General features: G+C 48.2%; 1 protein-coding gene across 5 annotated transcripts in view; it reads right to left on the reverse strand.

The window, feature by feature from the left end:
• The window catches only part of TRERF1 (transcriptional regulating factor 1), a 197,358-nt gene that overhangs the window by 120,844 nt on the left and 49,168 nt on the right, over positions 1-27,346 (reverse strand). The gene's annotated exons all lie outside the window — the stretch shown is intronic.

Here is a 27,346-nt window from a genome sequence, read left to right on the forward strand (position 1 = left end):
AATCGAAGAAGCCAAGAGAAAAAGAGACTTGCAAGAAGGAGGAAGTTGTCCACAGTGTCAAAAGTAGCAAAGAGCCCAGAAAGATAAGGACTGACGTGTCCGTTAGGTGTGGCAACATGGAGGTCGCAGGTGACCTTAAAGAGGGCAGTTCCTGCAGAAGGTGGGAGGGAGCCCTCTCCTGCAAAACCCACCAAGTCCCTGTCCCGGGCCGGGCACACCCCCTCCCACAGGTGGAAGCCAGCCTGAGTGGGCTGTGTCAGCGAGGACAGATTCCTTCCAGACATCCATCTGTGAGGGCAGAAGAAAAGAGGATGAGAGGTAGAGGAGGATGAGGTTTGAGGAAACACTCTGCTACCGAATGACAGAACGGCTGAGGTCCCGGGGCTGCAGGAGGCATAGGGACCCAAGTACAGGGAGAGGGCTCTCTCTAGCCAGCGGGAGGGACATTTCTTTCTCTGAGTAGAAGGCAAACCAGGCTGGCATGAACCCAGATGCAGGTCAGCGCACGGGAAGGGAGGCAGAAACTTGAGCGAGCTCGCTGCTGAGGGATGTTTTCAGTGAATGAATGAAGCCAGGCTGTCCCCTGAGTGGAAAGGGGCAGACAGGGAGAGGGGGCTCGATGGAGGTGGGGCAGTGTGGCACATCCCACTGTGGGGCATCATGCAAGCGCAGGCAAGGCCCTGAAATTCAAAAGTTCCTTAAATTTGTGCCCTAAGTGGCTCATTCATCCCACCCTGGTCTGGACCCTGTCTGGAGAGAGAGCTGGTGGCTGGCCAGCTGCAACTAGATAGAGGCCACGGTTTCACAGAGGCACAATCTGCACGGCTGTGGGGCTTTCTGTGGCAGCTCTCAGCAGCTGGGGTTCAGGGTGCAGAGTGTTCCTAAAACTGAATTCAGGGACCCCAAACAACTCCATCCCCTGCTGTGAAGGCTTCATCATTCCCCAGGGCTCTCAGATGCAGAACCTTGCACTCCGCTCCCCCAGTTCCTCCCAGTCAGTCACAAATCGTGCTTCTCAAAATGCGAGGGGACTCGTATTTGTTGAGCACCTACTAAGTGCTGGGCGTATTACAAGTTAAACCCCTCACACAACAATTCTGAGAAGCATTTTTAGCCTCTATTTAAGGAGGACAAAACTGAGATACAAAGAGATTAAATTCTCAAGGTCACACAGGTAGCAAGGGGCAGAGCTGGGATTTGAAACCTTCCACTTCTCTAACTTCTTTTCTATATACACTGCACCACCCTTAATCCAACTCCTCAATATTTCATTTCTAAAATTCACCGTGATAAATGTCTTCCAATCACCCCCCCTAGCATTGCCCATTCACAGTCCACACATCCAGATGGATCTTCATTATTTTCACCTACCCTTGTCCCATTTGATTGGCTTGGGAGTTCAATCCCAAGCTCCATAGCCATCCCTTGGGATCCCTCATAAATGACGCACACATCCTTCTTGGATCTTATTTCCCATGCACACCTCTACTCCATTCCACCTGTGCTCCTCCCGTTTTCCATGCACCCCAGAGGTTCCAATGCTGAGCACATTCCTCCCCCTGCAGCTCTGCCCTCCCAGTCCCCTGCTCTGGCTTCTCTCCTGCAGTCCACCGAGGGACCCTGCCCCCACTTGCTGAGCTCTCCCTGGCTCTTCTGAGCTCACTGCATTTAGCTTCTCTGGGCAAGTGTTCCATGTGTGTGTGTAGACCGCAAGCCCCTTGAGGGTAATTAATAGCTGTGTTGAAAACGCTTATAATTGCCCACTGCTCAACACAGTGTCTTAACTGGTAAACATAACTTAATCCACAGAACAATTCTGATGCTCAGGTGATACAATTTCAGAGGTTTTTCAGAAGATACAGGAGAACTAGGATGGGTAAGTGAAGGGATACAGGGCCTTCTTGAAGTCTGGGAAAGCATTCCCATTCTTCCTTTGCAGGAGACGCCCAAAGCCTGGCAAATTCTAGCAGCTACCCTACTAAGGAGCAGCATGGCCAGATTTGGCCCTCCCGTGCACCTGCACATTCAAGGTCCTGGGTCCTTTCCTTGGCACGCTTTCGCAAGCTTTTGCAAACATAGATAGATATACTCTCTTCTTCCTTCTTCAAGGGAACAGCTTGACACGTGAGAAACCCAGCTGGGTGGAGAAGCTCACGGTGACCAGCAAAATAATAAGGGCTGGGTGCCCAGAAGTAGGAAAAGAATATTGTTTGTGGGAAATCGGGAATTGGACTAATCCACTTCTATCACCAGCTATAGACCAGCACCCAACACCACTGGGATTCACAGAGCACGGGGAGGACAACTGGAAGAGGTGAAAGTCAGCAAAGCATTCATGAGCCATCTAATCACCCCGACAGACGGCAAGGTGGATCTGGACGACAATGGGCTGGGAGGAAACTATGGGGCGAGAGGGGATGCTGTCCACCAAGATGGCCAATAAGAAACCAAGACGTACCCAAAGCAGCGGAACAAAAGGGGCAGTGTGCTCCAGGACTTGGTTGAAATATTAATAACAGGAGTGCTGGAGTCAGGCCTGGGATCACTTCATTCAACCTTGGGCTGGTCACGTAACCCCTCTGAGTCTGGTTCTGCATGAACTAATGTGAGGCCTGAATACAACAGGAAGTGTTGAAAATTCCTAGCACAGTGCCTGGCATCATATAAGGGGCTACTCAGTGTTGCTCCCCTCCCCACGTCCAGCCTGCAGACCTCACAGCACTCTCCACCCTCAATAACACAAACAAGTGCAGAAGCTACAGAGCATCTTCCAGCAAGAAGGATGCAAAGAAGGATAGCAAGAGTCAGCCGAGGAACAAAGAGGCCACCCCACAGCCAGTAAGAGAGAAGCACTGGACCTCAGTGAAAGCTTCGAGCCTCAGACCATACCTAAACAGGAAGTTAGTGACAACCCTAGACAACACACACGCACAACTGCAGGGTGCTGCACGCCACTCAGAAAAGATGAAATCCAGCCCTTCTGGAGGGCTCCACGTGGAACGCAAGGAGCACGCCTAGCTGACAACTCCAAAGGCACCAAGCTCTTCCCAGGTGTCAGGAGGCACCTTGCCCTGGGATCCTCCTCACCCCAAGCATGGCAGGGATCTGGGACAAACTGCACGGAGCTGCTCTGAGGATCTGCCCACTCCTCCTCACTCCCTCTCCCACCCCCACCTCCACAGGCATCAAGGAAGCAAGCTCTCTCAACAGCTAGCAGGGGCCTGGGTGACTTGGGTGTGTGGGATCATTTTTCAGCCAGGAGATCTTAGCACAGAAAGGGGAAGTGACAGGCGTTGGTCCCACAGAGCCCCTGTCCTCCAACTGATCTCCATTTGGCTGTCCGGCCAGTGTATGTCTCATCTGGCCCCCTAGTACGCCACAATGGAGTCCTCAGGCTGCCATTTCTCTCCTCTGAAATCCCACCTGAAACTAATATTTTTATTTGCATTGTTCACTCCAGGATGGGGCTCAGTAGCTTCAGTTCATTTATGTGTAAGTGCAGGCAAATACGGACACAGTCTGTGTCCCACGTCCCCAAGCAGAGGGAAAACTAGGACGCTCTTTCCCCTTTGCTCACAACCTCCCCAGCACCTGTGGACTGAGCCTTATGTCTGGGCAGTATGTGTGTCGGATGAGCTCCACTGAATCTTTGGCAAATTAATAATCAACATCAGTACTATTCCTGCTGCCCTCCCCCACCGGGTTATGTCCCACTTGTCCCTGATTCATCCTCAGCAAGACACCCCTGGCTCTGCCCCTTCTGAGCGGATGTCCCAAGCGTAAACTCCTTCTCCTGGCTGTTGGCTCCCCTGCCGCCCCCACCCGGCACCTCCCACAGTGGTTTCCCCGCCCCCCCAAGTTAGGTTCCTTTTTAAAAAATGACTCATTTAGGAAGAGACAAAACCAAGAACTTCAATGGTAAAGATAAAACAGCACCAAGACTCTAAACACCTCCCACTCCATGTAGAATTTAGATGCAATAAAAGCCTCCCCTAACTGGACTTCCTCAATTGGAACTTACGGTATATACGATTCTTCTAGCAAGGACACTTCCAGTAAGGTCTGCTCTCTGAACGTTTCAGTGTCTTCTTTACAAATAGAGATGGCCTCAAGCCTCTGGTCAGAAGCTTTTTCAAAATGAAGGAATGAGAAATTAAAGATTAAAGTCCATGCTTTTGACTCCTGGGTCAAAAATTAATTATTTGATGTTTTACTACACTTATGATTATGATTTATTGACTGCAGGACACTGGCATTATATCATGGGCCTAATGAGGATTACGGGGAGTTTTTCATAAAAAAAATAAGACTTCTTGGTATGTAGAAGTTTATAACATTTGTGCACAGTATTTGAAAGGAATTAAATTATATAATACAATACATAGAATCATAACATTTTAGTACTAAAATGAGCAATTAGTATGATCTGAATCCAGAGGTTCTCAATGTAGGCTGTATTTTTGAAAAAATTCCCAGGCTCCATCCCCAGAGATTCTGGAACTGTTGGTTTGGAGAGGGCTCTGGCATCAGCTATTTTCTGTTTTAAGCTTCCCAGTGATTTGAGTGTGCCTGTCGGACTGAGAACAACAGATCTGCAGATAAGAAGGCTGAGTTCTAAAAAAGCCAAGGAGCAGCCTAAGATCGAGCAGCCAGTCAGAACCACAAAGCCAGAACCAAATCCGAGTTCAGTTCTGTAGTTTTGCTTAAGTTTTTGGTATTCACAGATTGTTAAAACTTTTTTTTCTTAACAAAAAAAGGGGGACTAATATAGGGTTGGTTAACCTATTGTTCTGTGAAGCAAGGATATTTTCCAAATATCTACCAATTATGAACACCACTCCCTGACCTGTCTCTTGCTCGTGTGCGTCCCTGCTAGCTCCTCTACCTCAATTCCCACCCGGGAGGTAAAATTTGACAATATCCGGCCCCTGCCCACAGTCTCTCTCACCTTCTCTCACCCTGCTCCTCATGACAAAGCCAATCAAAACCTAAGCCTCGACACTCCTCCATCTCCTTCACCTAACTCCACAGACATCTGTTTCCGAGAAAGGCCCTTCCCCAACCACAAACTACTTCCCAGTCCTCATGACCACAAACCCGTCCTCATGACCCACCCACGACAACATCTGTGCGAGTTACAGTGACCAGCATGTACAGTTTGCTATTCCACACACATCGTCCCTTCTGGATGTCTCCCTAAGCAAGGATACACTGGCAATTGTTAAAGGGGCAACTTCCGAGGAGGAGAATTAGGGGGTGCAGGCGGGGCAAGGAGGGTTCTCTTCATAGTCCCCAGTTTGCATTTGTGGCAAACATGTATTTTTTTAAATGGACAAAAATCACATGCATACACACACACCAGGTCAGAAAATACATCTATGATTTGCTTCCACTTTGTAAATACAGAAAATTGCCCAGGATGTTTACATATCCAAGTTCTAAATGTAAGTGATATCTGGGTGGTGGGATTATGGGTGATATTAATTTCATTTCCCTTTCCTCTTTGTTAGCTTTATTATATTTATGTGATAAAGGAACGATGAGAGTTTAAAACCTGAACCACAGCATCATCTGATGTCTGAAACAGTACTGAGAGACAAAGGTGTCAGAGCAGGTCACAGACTGGCCTGTAGAATCATCGCCTTTTTATTAAATAAAGGATTTCCCCCAGTCAGGCCCCTGCCTGGGCCCTGAGGCTACCACTGCCCTGGGCCCCAAGCCACCCCCAGCACAGGCAGTCCCCAAGACCAGATGCAGAAGAGATGTCTGGTCAGCCCCCTTCCAGGGTCCACTGGCCTCCTCAGGTCACCGTCCCCTGCAGCCCTCCTGCTCCCCAAGTGTCAGCCATCCTCTCCGGAGAGTCTGCTCTGATCCCTACCTCTATGTTTTCCAGGCTGTGCCCCCTACAGCCTTACTGGTGACGGCAAAGGTAAGCAGCCACCCACAATTCAAGTGACACTCAATCCCACAACCTGTAGATCGGGACCCCAGAAACTCTTTAGAGGGGCTGCAGATTGTGGGATTCTCCATGGTCCTCACGGCTCCCTGATGTCTCACAAGGCAAAGTACTGGGCCGAGGGAGTGTTCCAGGCAGCACAAACAGAACTGTGAGCTCAAAGGCCCAGAGGTGAGAGGGTATGTGATGCGTTCAGGGGAGTAAAAGGCATCAGGCTATCTGGAGTGTCTCCCAGCATGTCCAGGCCTAGCTGGCAGAAAATGCCAAAGAAACTTACTAGCAGCAAAATTCACAAGGGCCAGCGAAGAGAGGCCTAAGCGAAGAGCACTCAGCCTTCCAACTGCCTTCAAACTGCCTTCAAACTGCTCCCCAAAACTCCTTCTACCCTTCTAGTAGCTAGGAGGATCTAGGCCAACAGGAGTGGGTGGAAAAATAGGAATAGAGAAACAAGAAACGAGATTTAGCAACACCACACTGCAGTGGGCTGAGTCTTTGTAAGTGGCCTGGGGCGACTCTTGAGGTGGGCAGACCTTCCCCTTGATGTCAGCTCCAAAGGAGAAGGACATCTGCTGATTATCCAAACTTCTAGGACCCTTGGGGTAAATTTTTAAAGAACTCTGAGACTTCAAAAGTGCTAAAACACAGACTGGCCACGCTCAATCCAGGAGGCCTTCTGGGAAATCCTTACGGAGGTCGCCGGACTGGCACTCAACTCTCATCTACAGGAAGGAAGCCTTTGACAACTGTGGCTCCTCCAATGTCTACCTCCACTGTGCCTGACTGTTTGGTGTATGGTACACCCACCTGTTAAGGGGCAAATCCCACTCTGTAGAGGTGTTACTCTGTCTTAAGTAGGGGTATGTGCCTGTCTTCTCTCCCCCAAAACCTCAGCTAGACTATAAGCTCCTACTGGGCTCAGCTCTGGCTTCTACTTCTCTTTCCTTTAAAAAAAAATCCTCCCTGTTGGCTTTCAGTGAGTTTTTACTAACCAAGTGGAAAGCTGGCTCTCAAATCCGTCAGCTCCTATCATGGGGTCCTCCCCAACAGCTGCAGCCCTCGCTGGGCTCCAGTGACAGCTCCCTCTAAAGGGGTCCCTCAGGCCTTGCAGTGGCAATGGCTCCCCCATTGTCAGTCCCAGGCGCTGTACCATCCCAGTCGCTCTCCAGTACCCTGCCTATAGCTCTATAAGTAATTACCTTATTAAAGTCTCTTCAATTAAACCCTTCAAGTTAGCGAAGAGTTCAGAGAAAACTCAGGACCTAAGAAAGTTGGACTGTCATTGGAGACTTTGGAGATGCACATGCTGAAAACAGCCAGATCATGTCCTGGGGGATGGTGGATAGTCACCTGCCGGCGACTGCTGACGGACAGGTAGGGAGGGCTGTAGTGGCTGGAGAAGGCCTCCCGGAGGAAGTGAGATCTGACTTGGGTCTCCAAAAATGGGTTCAAGTGGGTCAAGAGGAGAGGAAGTGGGAAGAGCGTCCCAAGCAGCGGGCCAGCACACACGTGGCACTGACCACGGGGTGGGTGGGGCCCCCTACGGGGGATGAGACCTTGAGGCAGGGAAGGGTCAGAACACACGTTCAGGAGTCAGGTAGGACTGGTCTGGGCCCAACTCTGCCTCTGGTTAACTGAGCGACTGGGTATGTTACTAACTAATTTATGAACCCCTCTCGGCCCCACAGTCTTCACCAGTAACCCGATGAAGACAAGAATAAGAAGGGCGCCCGCCTGCTAGGGTTGTTGTGAGGATTTAATGAGAGGATGCACGCGAAATGCTTGGGATGTTCAGTGCCTGCCGTCAAATATTACTGGTTACTCTTGCTACAGTCAAAACTACCCGGTCCCATCCTGCTCATGCCGCCACAGAGCACTTTCTTCTTTGTAACAGCCACGATGCTGGGAAGAAGGGAACACTGGCTGCACGGTCACATCCTGAGTCACCCGAAAAGAGTAAGAGCCAGGTGAGCACAGGAATGCCCAGGCAGCCAGGGATGGGCATTGTCAACCTGCCCACACGTACTCTCTCTATATATAGAGGCACTCAGTATATACGAAGGTCCCTCTGGCTGAAGATGGAAGCCTGAGATGCAAGAGATCTTCCAGGACAGGATAGTCCACGGAGGCAACTGCTCTGTGGGGCAGCTACTGAGCTGCCCTCTGCTCATCATCCTATGTGACATGAAGCTCTGAGATGTCCCCTCCTTTCCCCAGCAGGCTTTCAGATTTCGGCCCTCCACATCACAAATGCTATTTCCTCCTCTCTTAGCAAGGAATGCCTGAGGCTGATAATGTCCTTGCCACCTCTCTTTAGATTTCATCGCTCCCCACTCCCCTTCACTGGCCATACACAGCCTTGGTGTGGTGTGATTCAAAAGCATTTATTGAGGGGAGGGGGAAAAACCTGTCGGGTACAATGAACACTATTCGGGTGATGGGCACACTAAAAGCCCCAACTTAAGCATTATAAAAGGCATTCGTGTAACAAAAACATTTGCACCCCTGTAATATTCTGAAATTTTTAAGTAAGTATTTATTAAGTGCTTACTGTTTACAAATACCATGTCAGGCACTGGAGTTTCAAAGATGATTAAGATAAAGATCTCGGGATCCAGGGGCCACAAAGAACATGAAGGTAGGAAGGCTAAATACTGACTAAAGGGGATTCTCAAAGAAGCGTGAAGCTTGAACTAGACTGGGTCTTGAAGAATGGGACTGATGACAGGGAAGGAGTGGGGAGGCAGCAGGGGGCGTGTGGAGGGAGGCGGGAGGTTGAACACGGGCAAGGACGAGCAGCAGTGAACTGCACGGGGGACGGCAGAAAAGAGCCAGGCATGGGGCTCGTCTTGGATTGGGACCACTTGATTCAACAACCAAGCACACTGGGACAGAAAGGAATCCTGATCAGAAGGATGCATCCTCCCAGCAGCCTACAAAGTCACGATGTCCCCCCTACTTTGGAAAATGTTAAAGGCAGTGTGGCTGGGCCTGGGGCAAACCGCTCAACCCGAAGGGAATATGTCATAGCCTGCTCCTCGCACCAATCTCCCCTAGTCATGGGGTCAGCCCCATCAGTGTGTGGAAAGGGGATCTGGCCACACCCTGGCTTCAGAGCCACTGAGCACCACCCCAAGAAAATTAAAAACCTTTCACACACTTTTGCTCTTACTTGGAATTCTAAAATTAAACACGCTTTCCTCTCACCTAAAAGGTTTCTCCTTTTATAAGCTAATATGCAAATGCCTTGGGAGAGGCTAAGTCTTAGCAGCCACATATCCGCTTAGCATGAACGCTTCCCTAAGATCTTTCCTGGAAAACGGGCTTTGCAGGAGGGATGTTCAAGAGATTATCTGGATGGGGGTGGGCCTCGCAGGAAGAAGAGAGAGAGACACTGGAAGGAGAGAAGGCTGCTGCTCCTGCTCCGAATCTACAGTATCCACAAGAGCAGAGGGACAAAGGGTTAAATGTTGAGCCCTTAAAAGATGTTTTTTTTACTCCATTAGGTTTTTAAAAATTGAGATATAATTCACGTACCATGAAATTTACTCTTTTAAAGTGCACAATTCACTGGCTGTAATGGTACAACCATCACACCATCTTAGAACGTTTTCATCATCCCATCATACTTACCCATTAGCAGTCACCCCCCTCTCCTGCTTCTCCTGGCAACCACTTTCCACCTGTAGGGATTTGCCCACTCTGGACATTTCATATAAATGAAATCAGACAACATGTGGCCTTTTGTGTCTGGCTTCTTTCACTTAGCATGACGTTTTCGAGGCTCATCCATGCTGTAGCATGTATCAGCACCTCACTCCTTTTTATGGATGAATAATATTCCACTGTATGGATATAGCACATTTTGTTTATCCATCAAAAGGACAAAACAAATGATGTTTCCAAAGAAAAGAGCTTCTAGTATCCATGGGTAGCACGATGCTTTATAAATCATTCTTCCCTGCCCTTCTACCAGCACCCACGGGCACCATCCAAACCCTCCTGACCTGGTTGTAGGGATTTTCCAAACACAGCAGCTCAGGCCAGGAGCCCTGAATCACATAGGCCACGCCAGAACTCAAATTCCTTCTGAGGGAATTTTCAATGACTCTAAAAAAATGCATTTTCTATATTTCCACACTTGGTCCTGGTAAGCTCAGATGGAAGCAGGAAGAGCAGTTCACAGTAACCCAGGCTGGGGTTAATGTGCCGCTGTCACCATCTTGAAAGTCTTCATCATTTTTTCACAAGGGGCCTCACATTTTCATTTGCACTGGACCCAGCAAATTATGTAGCTGGTCCTGGACAAGACACAAGGGTTTGGGAAGGGGGAAGGGTTTGATGATCTTCCCGAAGCCAGTGGACCTGCTGCTGCCATGTTACAAAAGCTCACTGGGCCAGGCTGGGGTGGGGGTGGGGGGATACGCGGAGGAGGGGTACCAGCTTTCAAACTGCCCCAGACCACATCTTCCTACCCAGAGGGCTAAACAGTTAGCTGATAAGGCCTCCCCCAAACAGCCAAACTAGCTGAAAGTAAACGTGATAAGTCGAAGTGATACAGACTCAAACTGAAACTTGTTTGATCTTGTGATGGCTTATAGGTTAAGACCAAGAACTAGAGAGGAAAAAAAACCCCACATTTACTAAAGTAACCGGCACTGAAAAAACTTTTTAAACATTTACTTTTTTTTTTTAACTGTCACCTTTATTTCCAGCGTATCAAGGAAGTCATGGTTTCACCAAAAATCTGATATTAGATCTAAAGGGAACAGTGAATTTAAAATGCAGACGTCTGTAAGGATGTCCGCACTAGAAAGGACCTTAGGAACAATCCAGATCACAGGCTCTTGCCCATTTGGCGCAAGGGCCCCCTGAAGCCCATTGCACGGATCCCTAGCAGCTCTGACGCCCAGGCCTAGTCCCAGCGTCATTTTATAGATGAGGAAGCTGAGACCGAGAGAGGGGAAGTAACTGCCCAGGGCCACCCACAAAAAGGGGTAGGACCAGAACCCAGGAGCTTTCAGCTTCCCCTCCCAAGCTCCCAATTTCATGAGTACAACCAAAATCCACCCCCTGCCAATCTCTCCCTGGATCTTCAGCTCAAGCCTTCTGGTACCTGTCTTTGTCCCTTGGAAAAGGGATTCTGGCCATGCAGATAAATTTAAGATTTATAAACCCGAAGGTAGAAAGACTACAGTTTAACCCCACTTTTTTTTCAGTTATAGGAACAAGGATCATGCAGGGTAAATGGAGCTCAGGGCAGACAGAAACTGCGGCCAGGCTATCATGCCAGAGATTGTTCCGGATGGCACTGGACAGCGGTGGGGTCTCCACCATCCCATCACACGGCGTCCCTTTTCTACAGAGCAGACTAAGCAAATCGAACCATCCTTAACACCAAAGGCCTGGAATCCTTTAATTTCAGTTTGTGTTTACCTTTCCTCCCTCCCTGCCGTCCTCCCTCCCACCTTTCCCCCCTTCTTTCTGTGAACAAACAGATACCAAGCACTTACTATGTGCCAGCATGTCCCGGGTGCCAGGGATAGAGCAGTGAACAAAACAGAACAGGTTTTGTGTTTGTGTTCTGACGGGAGGAAGCAAAGAAATATACACTGTGCCAGATGGTGACAAATGCTCTGGAGGGGAAAAAGCAGAGAAAGGGATAGAGAATGGTGGGGAAAGAGGGCACTTTGTCCAGGACAGTCAGGGTAGGGGCTCTGAAGGAGGGGAGGGAATGAGCCATGCAGATACCTGGGGAAGACATTCTAGGCAAAAATATCAGCAAGTGCAAAGGCCCTGAGGTGGGAATGTCAGGAACAGCCAAGAGACCAGTGTGGTGGGAGTGAGAGGAAAGCAGCAGGTTAGCAATGGGGTGGGGGCGGCCTCAAGGTCACGGCAAGGCCTTTGGCCTTTTCTCTGAGTGAGATGGGAGTCTGTGGGGCTCGGAGCAGGGGAATAACTGATCTGACAGGCCTCTAACAGGACCTCCCCGACCACAGTTACACCAGGCAGCCTGTGCTGAGCACGCCAATGAGGGGACCACGCTCAGAAGCCAGGCCCGAAGCCCAGCGCAGCCTCTAAGCTGTGCATGATGCTAAGTAAACCACTTCCCTTCTCTGGCCTTCATATCCTCCTCTGTGAAATGGGAAGGTCAGACTAGATGATGCTCAAAGTCTTTTCTACAAAACTCTTATTTTCTGACTATGACTGATGGCCAGAAGGATCTAAAATCTCGTCCTCTGGCTCAGGAGGAGGCAAGGAATGGCAGCTAGGCTTTGGAATCCCCCACCTATTCCCCACGGCCTGCCCCACCCTATACCAAACTGTCACTCCCCAAAAGGTACAGCTCTCTAGGGAAAAGGGTCCAGCCCCGGAAACAGCCACGTCAGCAACCAGCAACGTCCTCTAAAGATCACAAGGGTGACCACTAAAGATAGTGCAGCCTCCACACGAGCTCCAGGGTGGGGCTCGGCCGGCAGAGGCCAGATCAGCAGACAAGACCGAGTCCACTTCTGCCCAGGCTGCCACACTCTCTCCTGCCTCCTCTCCTTCTGTCCTGGGAGAAAGAACTACTCCGTCCCATCCATCTCCTTGAGGGCTCTGTGTCACACACAATCAAACAGGCTCAGAAAGCAAGACCCCAGTCTCCATCAGGCTGGATGAGCAGGATTTGTCTCTCCCCCTCAGACTGGGAGCTCCCTAAGAATACGGATTATGTCACCATCAGACTGTGAATTCATCCTATGCCTCATCCTATGCCTTCCTCCTCAGACTGGGGCTCCCCGAGGACGGGGCCGTGTCTCCCCTCAGACTGGGGCTCCCCGAGGACGGGGCCGTGTCTCCCCTCAGACTGGGGCTCCCCGAGGACGGGGCCATGTCTCCCCTCAGACTGGGGCTCCCCGAGGACGGGGCCGTGTCCCCCCTCAGACTGGGGCTCCCCGAGGACAGGGCTGTGTCCTACCAACAGATTGGGCATTCCCGATGGTGAGGGTTGTGCCATTCCCACTGGACTAGAAGCTCCCTCGGGACAGGGTTTATCAGACCCTCTCCCTTTGTCACCTCCCTGCATCCCATAGGCTTCTATAATATTTGGTGGTTTCTTAAAATAAGGTGCTGGTTGAAGCACTCGGATTGGACCACCCACCCAGGCACAAGACCCTGTGATCCCTGGCCATTAAACTACCCAAATATGAACCTCCATGCTGAATGAAAAGAAAAAAAAATTTAAAAGTCAGCTTCACCCAACAACTTTCTTAGTAGACTGTTTATAGGTTCTAACCAAAGGCTGTCCCGATTTTATAAATAGCCCTTTCTGGTGACTGCGGCTGAGGCCAAGCTGAAATGCACCTTGAGGACCAAAAGCCGGGAGCCCACCAGCCCAGCCTTGACTGAAGCTGGGTCTACATAAGAGGGCGGCCCACAACCATCCTCTCAGCTTCCGGAACAAGGAGGAGACCCGTCTCAGAGAGGCAGGGCCACTCCTCCCTCAGTGGAGGAGGTGGGGGGGGGTGAGCAGGGAGGGGGATTGAGGACACAGGCCTGACTCAGCACAAGCTCTCGTGCTTCCAGGAGAAGCAGAGCCCACCCCGGACACAGGGAAGGGCACTCAAGCACATGCGGACTCAGAGAAGCCATCGGAGCCTCCCCTGGAATCCATGTACTGGCTCATCTTGGCAGAGGGTTTCCACGGAACTAAAGAGGAGGGGCAAGAAGGCTGGAACTTACGATGGCTGAAACCAACAATCATAATCATAATCATAATATTAAATAGCTAATACTTACGGTCACCATTCTAAGTACATTCCATATACTAACTCAGTTAATCTTCACAATAATGCTAGTACTACTCCCCTTCTACAGACAAGGCAACTGAGGCCTGCCCAAAGTTATGAACAGGCGAGGAGTGAAGATTTCAGCGGGCAGTGTGGCTCCCGAATGTTCATCCTTGGCCACCGCCCTCTCTGAAACCAAAGGGGAAAACCCTTGGCAATCTGCTGACCCTCCAAGGTTGAATGTGGAAGGCCACCCAGTAATAGGCATCCTGGGGGCTTGGGACACTGGGAGCACAGCAGGGTCCCACGGCACAGAGAGCTTGGGTACACTGGAAATGCCACCCTAATCGCAACAATGAGCCTTTCAGGAGCCTCAGTTTAAAAAATCCTACTCTCCTGTGTCTAGAGTGTCCTTAGGGGAAAGAGTGATCCTCTTAGCAAAATCCTGATCCAAGACATGACTACAAAAATAAGAAAAACCAACCAAAAAAGCTGCCAAGCAGACAGCAGTGAGGACCCTGTGGTCACTGACAGGTCTCAGCTTTCACTGTCTGAGAAGTCAGGACACACACAGTGCTGACATTTTAAAACGGTTTTAAAACCCTTTCAACTAAAATTCTCCATGTTTTTCTTCGGCCTCCGCACCTTTTCAGGTGAAGTTCATCTAAATAATGTAAATCAATGAGGCCCACTGTGACACAAAAGAATGTCTTAAACATCTGAAAACTGAAGGGAACAGTGGAATCATTATACTTTTTTTCACATTAACCTCTGGACCCCATGGCTTTACATCAGGGCCTTTTAATATATTGACACTGGCATTTTGGGCTGAAATAGGGAGTTGTCCTCCACATTGTAGGACGTTTAGCAGCAACCTCGGCCTCCACCCACTAGATGCCAGTAGCATTCTCCCTTCTCTCCTCTCCCAAACTGTGACAACCAAAATGGATTCCAGACATTGCCAAAGGCCCCTTGGAGTGGGACAAAATTACCCCCAGTTGAGAACGTTCACTTTATGTTTAAACATCTGAAAAGGTATCTGGAGGTTGGAAAAAAACATTGAGAAAAATATTGAAAATGTAACTGACATGCTGTTTAGAAATAAATGTATCCTATTTTTCCTGACTTCTTGGACACTGCGTATTTGAAAATTTTCAGTGTTACTGCTATGCCTCTTTCCTGCACAAATCACTGGTGCCTGGGATTCCTATGCCCCAAATCCACCTCCCAACCTCAGCCTTTCCAGTCTCATTCATGTCCATCCCCTACACCAGCCTGTCCTCCCGTGTTCAACACACCCGGAGGCACTTGCTCTCCCTCTGAGTCAGACTGCTTGCAGCTCTGAAGGAGTACTGCAGAGATGAGAGCCATGAACCCTAGGCTCAGGGACCCCAGCAGCCTGATGCAGCAGTGGCCACACCCAAGAAAATGGACCCATTTCCCACTGTCCTCACCAGCAAAGTTGATCCATCCCACTCTCCAAAGCCTCATATGAATGCTCAGGCTACCTCAGTGCCCAGAGTGAGCTATGCCAAATGCAGAAATGGGTCAAAGAGAGATTGAATCTAAAAGACTGTGAAAGACCAATAACCCAAAAGAAGAACGGGCAGAGTTGGAATTGAAAGACAAAAAAAAAAAAAAGACAAATGTATCTTAAACTTGTGAAAAGATGCTCAACCACACTCATAAAAGAAATGCAAATTAAAAGTAAGAGATACCAATTTTCATCCATCAGATTGGCAAAGATCAAAAAGTCTGATAACTCACTGTGTTGGCAAGGATGTCTCATTCATTCATGGTGTCACTATAAATTGCGACAATCTCCTTGAATGGATACTTGCAATGTCTACCAATATCACAAACATATATATATACTTTTACCAGCAATTGCAGTCCTAGGAATTTATCCTACAGACATACTCTTCTACATGCAAAATCGTATACATACTAGCATAGTCACAGCAGGATGACTTGTAATGATAGAAGACTGGAAACAACCTCAATATCCACTACTGGGTGACTGTTTTAAAAAATTATGATTTTCCAGTAAAATGGAGTGTTCTGTAGCTATAAAAAAAGAACAAGGGCATTCTCTATGTCATGATATGGAATAATTTTCAGTGTATGTTGTTAGGTAAGACAAGCAAGGCACAGAATGACATGAATTGTATGCCGACAGTTGTTGAAAAATACTATGTATTCATATATGCATTTATATCCATAGATTATCTTTGAAAAGATACCCAAAAAGCTAATAGTAGTGGTTACCTATAGAGAGAACTGGGCAGCTGAGGAACAAGAAGAATTATACCCACTTTAGACTATTTGAAACTTGCAAATTTTCTACCATGCGTAGGCATTAACTATTCCATCAATCAATCAATAACCAGTAAGCAAAATGAAAAAGATTGCAAGTAACTGATCTATTTCTACCATCATTATGGGTGCAGGCATGTAACGGACATTACAGGTCAGTTGCAACTTTAAACCCTCTATTCCTATAAGTAGCCGTACTTGTCAGTTCAAATGTCTCATTTTTTTTTTTATTCAAAAGTGGGATGATCACCACATCTAGAACACACAAGAAACTCACCAGCTTCTCTTCTCAACAGGGCTTTGAAAACATTCATCCTCAAAATTACATTCCCCTCATCTGAAAAATGTACAGTCCCTGACACTGGGGCCACTGCCACCTTGAAGTTACACAGACAGGCAAACAGAATCCTTTAGAAGGACGTGCACTGCTGCAGGATCAACTGCCAGGGACCTGGGGGCACCCACACTTTAATAATGCCTCAAAGTACTATCAGCTGGAACTGTGCATCACAAAGAGACCTGGACCCCAAAACCTAACGGGAGTGGCAGGAACCCTGGCAGCCACCTAAGAATCCTCCCTGCAGCTCTGCCCATGGCAATGTTTTAATGGCATATTACTCAAAGGTGCCACTGACATCACTTTAAAACCCACCCCACCACCGCCACTTCATCATAAAATAACCCTTATATTTTAAGCTGTAAATCAGCATTTGCCAACTTCTAAATTGGGCTATGGCAATATTTATTCATCAAAAGATAAATCTTCCCTGCACAGTCATAAAACTGCCTAATAATTTAATATGCTATCATTCTTACCTGAAACTTGTCAAAAAGTGGCCTGAAAGAGGCATGTGTTTTACAGTTGACTGGCATTAAGTCTGTAGTTAAGTCTATAGTTGATTAAAAAGTTCACATTCTTAATTCTCCATAGGGGGGAGAAATGGCACATGGGACTATCCTATGCAGAATAGCAATTCGGAGATTCATTAACCTCCCTTTTGCGGTAGAGAAAAGCAGATTCCCCAAAGAGGACCAAACACTCCTCCAATGGATGGTATAGATAGAAAAGCAAGAAAAATGCAAATTGAGCAGTTTGTATGGGGCAGGGGCAAAATGCACTGGGTTAGAGAATCAATGTTAGGGGACAGGTCCATGGAGCAAAACACAAGATGGAGAAATGTTAGAAGAAAAGGGTGAAAAAAGCTGCAAAATCATTATGGCTGGGTGAAGAAGCCAAGTCCTGGGACCCTTTCAGGTCTTTGGAGCAGCAAGATCTCCAGACTATTGCTGCACTTCCACAGAAATATGTTCTTCCCACAGCCCAGTGCCAAGACTCTGCCCTCTTATAGGATAACATGGGCAGCAACCAATCCCTTAGATCTAGGTTTCACAACCTTGGCACTACTGACACTTTGGGCTGCATTCTTTGTTGGAGACGGGGGTTCCTGTACCTGTAGGATGTTAAGCAGTATCCCTGGCCTCTAACCATTAATTGCCAGCACCACCCCCTACCACCACCACTAATTATGACAACCAAAAATGTCTCCAGACAGTGCCAAATGTCCCCTGTGGGCAAAATCACCCTCAATGGAGAACCACTGCCCCAGATGAATTGAGCCTAATTTAACAAAGATGGGCTATTGGGGGTAAATCCACTAAACTCCAAGAAATATAATTTGTTTCAAAATATAAATCTAAAGAAATGCAGAAATTAGATCATCAATATTCAGTTCACACACTGCAAACCTTCTCTCACCAGCGAAATCCAACCCTGCCCATGGGCCAGCAGCATCTGGCCAGAGTTTGCTTTCCTTCCTCCTTTCTCCGCTCTGCAGCCCCCACACCCCATGCCCTACCCACCAGCCTTCACCTTTTACTACTAAGTTACCCCCCATTTCCTTTACGTTTTTCCACAACCTTGTGGTTTACTCTGGCACAAGAACACGTTTCAGGCTGGCATGCACTGGTGGTTAATGACAAGGTGGGTTTCTAAGCCACAAACACTATTAATTTTATGTTCAAATGCACTCTTCCTGTTCGTGGGTGAATGGGACAGACAATCCTCCCCGGGGCTGAACACTGAACTTACAGTACTTAAATAATCAAACAAAGACAGTGAACCACCTTTTAATTGGAAAAAAAAAAAAAAGAGTCAAGTGCGTATGTTCACCTTCCGGGCCACATTTCCCACAGGAATTTTTACAATCAACAGACCAAGATGCAAGATTCCACTCAGGGAGCTGTCTAGCTATCAGGGCGTTAAAACCAGTTGGGAGATAACAGAACTTGGGCTGCACTCAAATAAATGTTGCTAGAAGATTCAGCGATTCAGCTTTGATTTATTTCATTGCGGAGTTTTTTTGAAAAAGCTAACTTTATTAAGGAACAGAATGGAAAATACTAAAATGAAGCTGGTTTAGAATTATTTTTCATCTGTTTATACTCACCTAGCAAGCAGTTAGATGGTGCCCAACCCCAAAAAACAGAAGAGCGGGAGAACTGTGAGTTCAGTTCACCTCCCCAGCCTCGGCTCAGTGCTGGCTGGCACGGTGGCCACCAATCAGTCAAGTCAGTACAACTTCCAATCATGCAAACCAACTTCTCTGCACTCCTGATTCATAAAAGACTGAAAATCAGACAGCCACAAGATGTGCCTTAAAGTTCTACCTACGTTCCCCCAGTCTCATTCACTTGAAAAATGCTGGCGATCACCACCACCAGCAAGCACGCCTTGAAAGAGCTTGGTGGTATTGCCAGAGTAAGAGACACCTAAGACCCATCAGAAGGTGGGGACTCTGCTAGCACGTTGTTTAGAGCTTCCAAAATTAGCCCATGAATGTCAAACAGCCGCTAGAGGCAATCCTGCTTGGTTTTTAAACACCGTTTCAGTCTCATGCCCTATTTGTTCCATTCATTGTGCACAACTTCACCGAATTAACTGACAGTCCAGCTCATGCCTTCCATGCCTCCACAAGATTACAGAAAACACACACACACACACACACACACACACACACACAAATGAAGCCACAGGGAGGCAGGAAGGTGCCACAAGAGGCACCAGCCAATCACTTGTCTGACGCACTGTGTGTCCCACAGGTCTCGCAGGTCTCTTGGGTGAAAATAGCCTCTACCCCCTACCTTCCACCAAGACTGGAACCTGAACACTCAGAACAGGCCTTATCACAATGTGACAATGGCAAAGCCAAAATGCCACAGACATAAAACAGAATTGGGGTGAGGGCATGGCTTCAAAACGAAAAAAAAGCAAACCCTTAACTTTTCTTTAAAATAGCCCACTCCCTGGTGCGCTTTCAATGGAGTAAGCTGACACGTAAATCTGCAAGCCTGTGGCACAGGCAGGAAGCGGGGTGCGCCTCTGCACCAGTGGCCAGGTCGCCTAGCCACCAGCAAAGCTGATGGAGTCGGGGTTGGGCGTGCCCCGGACCAGGGCACCCTGTCCCCAGAGACACATTCTACTGCCAGGCCACAGACCACACCCCACACTCAGCCATCCCAGAAACTGATGCCAGCGAAGGTGACATGGGAGACGGAGGCTGTGACAAGTGAACTCAAGGGGCAAGACACCTGCTCCATCACTGCAGGCCACTGAGCTGTTCTAGGTCTCCACTGTCCACCTCTCCATGCCATCGCTCAGCATTAAACGAGATCGTAGCTTTGACCTAGCACAGGGCCTTTGAAACCAAAGAATGTGCCCAGAAAGCACTGGCTCTCCCCTCCTGTTTGCATTATTGTATTATTAGCATCCAGCCGTCATTGAGTTAAGTGCCTATAATGCCTTCCCTCCCGACTTCAAAAGCCTGACAGGAAGGTAAAATGAGGCAATGCAGGAGGGGCTTTTGCAAACACATAGCTCTTATCATGAGCACCGTTATTACTGTGAGCTCGAGCCCACTCAAAGCTCCTACACAGCTGACTCCCCCTGAGCTAACTGGGCTACAACATCCAAAGAGGGAATGCCCAACAGTAGGTTCACTCCTCAGGACCATGTTTGCCCTTCAAACGAAGGGCCAGTTGTCTAAACCAGCAACCCCTCTCTCTATCCGGCCAGCCAGTGACTTGTCCCTGCACGTGTGAAATGTGCCGTCCCCAGCAGGGGTCAGTTTAGGGAATGACAGTTGTTGCCGGGCTTGGCGGGGTCTTGTTAAAGCCAACATACGTGGGCCTTCCCCGATACTGGAAACTACCAAATTGGCACTCTGTCCTTCTTAAGGCATCGGTAGGAAGTGAGAAACTGAGGTAGACGCAGAAAAAGAAAAAGTGTGGGAGCAGAATTCCACTTTCCCCACCATCTTGAATTCTAAGAGCCACATCTAGTCCTGCAAAGGAAGGTCTACAAGAGGAGCGATTTAAGTAACTTTCCCCAGCCCTTAGTGAAGAAAAATAGGGTGAAAAGATCAGGAGCCTCTGACCCACATAAATTTGCATAACTTTTGCAAAGTTGGGGGGAGGGGGGCTACATCTTCCCTAAACTTGTTTCACACCCACTACTCCCTCTTCTCCACAGGCCCCGTAAGAAGTTGAACCATTTAAGAGAGCTCTATGATTTTAAAAAGAAAAAAAAAAAGGTCAACAGCGTTTTGAGTACATAACGCAAGCTTTGTTCTGCTCACTTCCCCACTTCCTGTTGCTTCTTCACCTCATAACTTTGTATTTTCGAAGCCTATGTGTTCGCGCTGGTATCACTGCACGGTTTCAGTGGGAGGCCGTCGGAGGGACCAGGAGGAGACTCTGTACTGTTCTGAGACACAGGACTGTACGAAAGACAGAAATCACAACCGCCCGACGGTCAGGAAAGTACACCCAAAATTTCACCGCCTCACGTCAACAGCGGGGGTGCTAGGAAAACACTTGTGGGCGAGCCTTACTTTGTGGGGAGGGTACCGTGTGGGTGATGGCCACTAACCGCTAGCCAGTACCAGGTGGCTGACAACTGGGAGCCAAGGGGAAAAAGGATGTGGCACTCACAGCCCAGGAAATACCTGCAGGGGACACCGTCTAGCTCCTTGGGTTACTCAGGCCTTTCCAAATCCTTCCCCGAACCCTGTACTCCAGGGAGCCATCGCCACTTGGGAAAGGAAATGAGTGAGACGCTGTCTAATTTCCAGCTTGGAATAAAGGTCGGAACAAAAAGGGACATCGACAGCATTTGGCCAGCCCCCTCCTATCACTGAGGGGAACACTGAGACCAGGGGCTATGTCACAGAGCTAATTTATTCACAGGAGGGCAGGCACTGGGTGCCAGTTCGCTCATCTCCCAGGGCTGGGCTATTCAAGATCCTATCAAACGAACATGGAGCAGATGCTCCACGAATGTCGGCTGAGCCACCCTGGACACTGGCTAGTCTGCAAAGCATGAGGGATGGGGAGGGGACCCTAAAATACTTTTTGGCTATTAGATAGCAGAAGGTCCTGTCTTCTAGAAGTATGTTTTGGGAGCAGAGCAGCCTGTCCTCATAATCTACTCTGGCTCCTGGATGCCTAGGGCGAAGGGCTATCCTTCAACAGGTCCCCAAGGCCAGGTTGCTACACCAATCTGCCATTATTCTCCTGCCAGGAAAAAAAAAACCTGGGAGACAGAGTGATGTCACACGAGGCACAGGACAGGGAATGGAAAGCTGGGCTCCATCCTCTGTGAACATGGCCACAGCAGGTGGCCTCGGGGAGTCCTCCTGCTCTGCATCCTTCCTCTGCCCACCTGTTCCATGAGAACACTGACCTCTGAGAAGCTGCCAGCCCTGTGGGTCTTTGAACCTATACCTGCGTGTGTGCTCCCATCTCCTGGCCGCCACAGGGCTCGTTCTCCTCCTCCCCCCGCCTTCACCCTCAGCCTCCCTGCTCGCTCCAGCTGCCCAGCACATCTGCGAGCCTTCGAAAGGCGTGTGGAGCAGTGCACTGGAGGGTTCTATGTACATGTGCACCTGATTTGAGCTTACCATGAGCTCTCAACGCGCCTTCCTGTATCCTCCCCGTGGCTTTGCTCCCAAAATAAAATAAAATTTAAAACGTGACAAAGACCTGCTGTGCACAAGGTACTCAGCAAGGGACAGACTGGGTTGTGTCCCAAGGGCTGTGAGACAGACATGCAAGGCTGGAATCCAAACAGCCAAACCTCAGCCTCACCCCACCAGCTTCTATCTCCTCCCCATGATTGATTTTCTTTGCAGACCTCAACACCTGACGCTGTAGCGTACGTTTACGTGTTTGCTTATTCTCAGTCTGGCTCACGAGGAGGAATGCTCCGTGAGGGCAGGAACTGGCTCTGTTCAGTCTGCAGCCAGAGCCGCACTCAGCACAAGGCAGGGGTCTGACGTCCACCGGATGAGTGAATAGATGATGAGTGAATGAATGAGCAGTCGGTCCTGGATGTCCCTCAATCATGACCAACTTAGTTAACGTCTCTAAGTCTCATATTTTCCTCATTTATGAAACCAGGATAATAATGATGTATTCTTTATACAACGGGAGTGAGTATTAAACAAGAAAATGATTTTAAAAGCATTTGGGATGTAACTGGCACACAGTAAACAATCAATAAATGCTGCTATTACTTGTTAGCCATTATTATCACAGTCACTGATGGAAACACAGAGAAACAAAGCTTCTTTATTATACCCTGGGCAGTTTTTAGGCTAAATAACTAAAATTCTATGTGTGTAAGACCCATCTATAAAGTACCATTAGGAGAGGACTGGGCCACGGGCCTGCACAGCTAGTATGGATCCCTCATATACTGAGAGCTTAACTCTTACTGTAAAATTTTTTCATGTCACTTACAGTCATGAGCTCATTTGTGTAAATGCTGCTTTACGGGTCTCTATACTAGCCATCATCCAAGCACTTAAAGTCTTCAAATATCCAATTCCTGCCCTCAAGAGCTTATAGTCCAGCTGGGGAAAATGAGGCATTAACGTAAGAAAGAACAACTATAAATTCATACTCAAAATAACATATGCCAAATGTCGAGTAAGTGCACTGGAGACTAAGTCCTATGAAACACTGGTAAACGGCAGGTGTTTAACAAGCAGCTCTCAAGAAAAAAAAAGCCTGATCATAGTGTTTGTCAATTTCCATGCTATAAATACTACCATGATGGCCAATTTCAAGCTGCCTGAGTGAGGGCCACTGGACATCGAGTTCAGAAGAGACATGCAGTTGACTCTCGTGGTCCAGCACACCTCTGGACCAGGCCCTATAATCAATCAACCACCCCTCAAAGAGGTCAAGCGCTGTCGGCCAAGTGGTCCATGACAACAACCACCATCTCTACGGTACTTCAGCTTACAAAGCACATCGGAGGCCATGTTGGGTTCGCCCTTACCAACTGGTCAGAAAGGTATCATTGCCCTCATTTTGCAGGCAAGGAAACTGGTTGTCAAAAAAGCACCACCGATTTTTCATTGTCACTCTGCAAGTGAGTGACATTGTGAGGACTTGAACCGGGATCTTCTGGGGCAGCCGTGACCTCTCCTCATACTCCCTGCCCCTGAGAAGGGCTTCCTAGGTAAGTGGTTAGAGGGCGACGAGGAGTAAGTGGAGGGCAGGGTGGAGACACAGGAGAACCACAGAGTTCACCTCGATGCTGAATTCACTGCAGAGTGGAGGTCTAGGGCGTGTGCAAGGCAAGGCAAAACCCGAAACTAATGCAACCATTTAGTTCACTGTACTTCACCAGAGAATTTCTTTCCTAAAACATTGACCTAGCTACTAAAAATCTGCATTCCCAAATCCACTGCAGCATTAGGTGAAGGAGCAAAAAGAATGGGAAGCAATTTAAATGACTAACAATAGTGGGGGTGGCTAATTAAGTTATGGAATATCCCCATAATAGAACGCTGGGCCATCACCAAAAGTCGTGTTTTAGAAGAGCAGTTTACAACTAGGAAATGCTCACAATATATTTCTTTAAAAGCATATTACATAACAGTATGTGCAGTACGATTCCAGGTCTGTAAAAATGAACAAGCAGGCAAACACTCCGATGTATATATGCATGGAAAACAGATTGGGAATATAAACTACAAAACCCTCACACTGGTTTCTTCCCAAAGGGTGGGATGTTTTTATTTTCTTCTCTGTGACTTTCTATATGTTCCAATTTTTCTGTAACAAGTTGCTTTTATGACCATAAAACAGTAAATGGACCCGATTATTAAACCTGGATTTTGAAAGGTTGAGAAGACTAACTGTAAAGAGTAAGTGAGTAAACCCCCAGGAAGACACTCCTCTGGGGTGAAGGTCCAGGGGCTCAGGCCTCTAATACTTTCGCCATATCCCCCAAGGGCACAAGCCAGGTGCCCCCCAAACTCCAACTCCGCCGCACACACTGACAACAGCATGTCCCACCACACTATCCCCTCACCCCTCCTCCAGCAGTCTATCCTCCCAAGCCCTCCCCTGATCTACTCCCAACTTGGTGGGTTGCAAGGCATGGAAGGCACAGCAGAGACGGACCCCAGGTAATTCCAGAGCACCCTCCATGTGCCGTACAGCATGCCAGGGGCTTCACATATGTGACTGCACACACACACACACAAGCACACACACACATACACATCCATTCTAAAACATCAGTATCGCTTCCAACATTGTACAGAGGAGGAAAGTGAAGTTCAGAAACAACATATCCAAGGTCAGACAGCTAGCGAGTGCCCAAAACTGGGCATGAAAAACAAGTGTAACCAGAATTGGTCTACAGATGTTTACGAGTTTTGCCCAACAACTGCACTTGCCCATCACGAAATGCAAAATAATCATAATATAATATATAATGCAATAATAACATTCCAACTAAAAATATTGTAATTTATACTCAGGCTGAAAGTGAAATGCACCACCAGTCCTGATTTGAGAACATAAAAATACAGATATTTAATAATTAAAAAAAGAAAGAAAGAAAAGGAAAGCGAAGGGGAGGGGGACGACCTCAGGTCTGTGCTCAACCCTCATTCAGTGAAGTAAAAATAAAAACCGAACCTCCCCCCAACACACTGTGCTTTAATGAAAGCACCAAGCCAATCTTCTTCACTACCACCCACCCCAGCCCACTTCGTTTAAATTTAGGCAACCACCAGGCAAACTGTACCCAGCCACATTCTCTGAAATGAAGTCATAACGTCCTCATCTGTAACATCAGCACTTGTTCCAAGGAAAACGGGCCAGCAGGGCAGATACGGCCGGCATGCCTTGGGGGGGTCCAGGCAGTGCCTCAGAAGAGCTCTCTGCAGAGGTTCCATGACCAGGCCCAGCCTGCATGGTGCTATGTGACCATGTGGCAGCCAACTTCCCCTCTACAAAGTCATCTCAATGTACAGCTCCAAGGCTCCCGGGACCCTGGCCTGCAGAGCCAGATTCTCCACCCACCTCCCAACACTGGAGAATGAACAGCGACCCAAGATGTGGGTAGATCAGGGCTAAGTGAGACCTGGAGCTGCTGTCGTCGTGAGCTCTGGCTCTGGAGTACTCCGTTCTCAGGGAATGTTTGGCAACAGGAGGGAGTCAGAACCAAGGTTGAGCTAGAAGGAGGCATCAGCAAGGAGGGCTCTGTGGCTGCCCTTTGGTACCACCCTGGCAACATAAAGAAAGATTTTGCTGGCTGGGACTTAACAAACTCTGAGTTTCTAATCCCACACTTGGCTTTTTTCAGTGTGATCAGGCCACAGAAGAGAGAAGTTACTAGCTAATGAAAACTCTCCCAAGTTTTCTGGATGAGGTTTTGGGGGCCCACCAGCTAGCTGGATTTTTCTTCCAGCAACTTAGTCCACGGATTTCTAAGCCCCTAGTAGGTATGTACCCACCCCCTCAAGCAGAGGTATGGGACACTCTAGGAAAGGGAAATAAAATCAATATTCACAACACAAGGAGAAGCATGGCCTTAACAAATGCGTAACTCACAGCTCCATTTTAGAGAAACCATTAAACAACTTTGTGCTCACTGAGACCCATGGTTGACCACACTGTTTAACCAACCTGTGATTCCAATCTCTGCAATCAACGGATGAGTAATGGCACCTGAACAAGGGTCACCCACACATGCACATGTAAACGCACACACACAATATTCCAGTCTTCCCCAAATCCTGCCCCCGTTCACACCTAGAACCTTCCAAGCAGCTCTGTTCCTGGCTCTTCATCTGCTGAGCCATGCTCTAAGGACTCCATCCGAATCCAGTAGAAAACCAAAAAGATTCAGAAAAAGATTTAGACAAAGTGGAGGGAAAAGCAATGGCCTCAGTGCTCTGAAGTTCTCAGATGTGTGATTTTCCTACCCAGCTTCAGGAACTGGGAGATATGCCTCCCAGACTTCTCACACTGACTCTGACTGAGACGAGAACCTCCCACCTGAGCACCCGGGCCTCTTCCCACCGTGGCCAGTCATCAAAGCTCAGAGTGCCTGACCCTCCAAAGGTAGTACTTTTAAGGCAAATAGAAGTAAGACATGCATGCTGCATTACTGTACACAGTGCTAAATTTACCTAGCCCACATCTCCAAAAGGGAGAAATGATAGAGAATAAGTATTTTTGATTGCAGGTAAAAGTATAGCCAATGCATACAGTAGTAAAAATCATGAACTCTGGAATCAGATCTGGATTCAAATTTAAGTCCTTTCACTTAGTAGCTGTGTGACCTCAAGTAAGTTACTCGACTTCTCTGAGCCTCCTTGTCTGCGAAATGAGTATTACAGGAGAGAGCATATGTAACTTGGGATTTATGCATTCATTTCCACAATGAAACGTGCAAATTGTTTTCCTCAGCAGCCTGAGATGACGGAAGAAGAATTACAAGTCCCCCAGGAAGGACCCAGACTTCAGAAGCAGCGTAAGTGAAGCAGGACAGACACATTGGTCCCCTTCCCTACCCAGGCCTCATACACACCCATACACACACCTTGTGCAGAAGCTGTGGCCCTCACCCACAAATCCCCTCAGGCCACCCTTGCAGACAATGAACGCTGCAAGAATGCTCTAAGCATCTGGTTTTCAAACTTTTTTTAGCAGCAGAATCATAGACCCCAATATAGAGAACAGAGATAAAAGGCAAGATGCTCTTGGAGAAGCGGATTCTAAGATTAACTGATCTGCAGCCCTGGAAGGATCTTGCAAACTAAAATTACACTGTAATGGAGCAGGGGGAGAAAGGAAGGGGAGGAAGGAGGCAGAGGGCTTCGTCAGAGAACTGTGACAAGAAACCAGATGTGTAACAGTGTAACAGGGTTGGGACTTCGTGGGACTACACCTCATGCAGGTGACAAAACCAACAGCCTCAGGCACCTTCCCCAGATGG

Source organism: Lemur catta, chromosome 2 (assembly GCF_020740605.2).
Source record: "Lemur catta isolate mLemCat1 chromosome 2, mLemCat1.pri, whole genome shotgun sequence".
Taxonomy (NCBI): Eukaryota; Metazoa; Chordata; class Mammalia; order Primates; family Lemuridae; genus Lemur; species Lemur catta.